This window comes from Dipodomys ordii, unplaced genomic scaffold (genome assembly GCF_000151885.1).
Source record: "Dipodomys ordii isolate 6190 unplaced genomic scaffold, Dord_2.0 Scaffold66, whole genome shotgun sequence".
Lineage (NCBI taxonomy): Eukaryota > Metazoa > Chordata > Mammalia > Rodentia > Heteromyidae > Dipodomys > Dipodomys ordii.
This window is the reverse complement of record NW_012267282.1, coordinates 248,223-249,174: the sequence shown is the minus strand read 5'-3', so window position 1 is coordinate 249,174 and position 952 is coordinate 248,223.

The following is a 952-nucleotide window of genomic DNA, read 5'->3' as shown; positions in this document are numbered from 1 at the left end:
GTCAGGCACCCCGGGCCGGTCCTCCCCTCGGTCAGTCAGGCACCCCGGGCCGGTCCTCTGTCTCGGTCAGTCAGGCACCCCGGGCCGGTCCTCCCACTGATTTGACTTTTCTGAGAATGCTTTCTGTGTGCTGAGCACACCGCTGTGGTCCACATAGGGGCTAGAGCCTGTCACGCAGAGGCCATCCTAGACAAGAATCAGATGACAGTGTGACATTGACTGTTGTCTCCCCCAGAGACAACCTTGAACAGCCTGCAGATGAGTGAAGCAATAGCTGGAGGTTGAGAGGGCACAGCAGGTACAAAGGTTCTAAGGGATGAACTAGCACATTTTGGAGAAACTGGGAAAGGATGGTCTTTGAGAAAGAAGCAGCTAAGGGTCATTTCAAGAGGGTCCTTGTATTCCATTACTAAAAACCTTGGATTTTATAGTATTTTTTTTCCTTTGCCAGTCTTGGGCTTGAACTCAGGGCCTGGGCACTGTTCCTGAGCGCCTTATGCTCAAGGCTAGCACTCTGCTACTTGAGCCACAGCGCCACTTCCAGCTTTTCTGTGTATGTGGTGCTGAGAAATCAAACCTAGGGCTTCATGCATTCTAGGTAAGCGCTCTACACTATACCACATTCCCAGCCCCAGATTTTATAGTTTCCAAACCTAGCCTGGGAGGGAACAACTGGACCCTGCTCTAACTAAAAACCTTACTGTGGCAGTGTCCTTCACACGGTTTTAATACAGAGATTGCCTGGAAACATTTAGTTAATCATACTACAAATATCTAGGTGTTGGCATCCACAGATTTCCCAGTTTTTTGTTTTTCATAACTATTTCCCTGGAAACCAGAAACTAAGCTTTTATGAAGTGATAAAACTGATTAGCTACAGCCAATCCAGTCTCTGCTGTTAACCGGCACTGTGAAGTATGCATTAGTTTGCCTTTTGGCTGTGGCATGATGT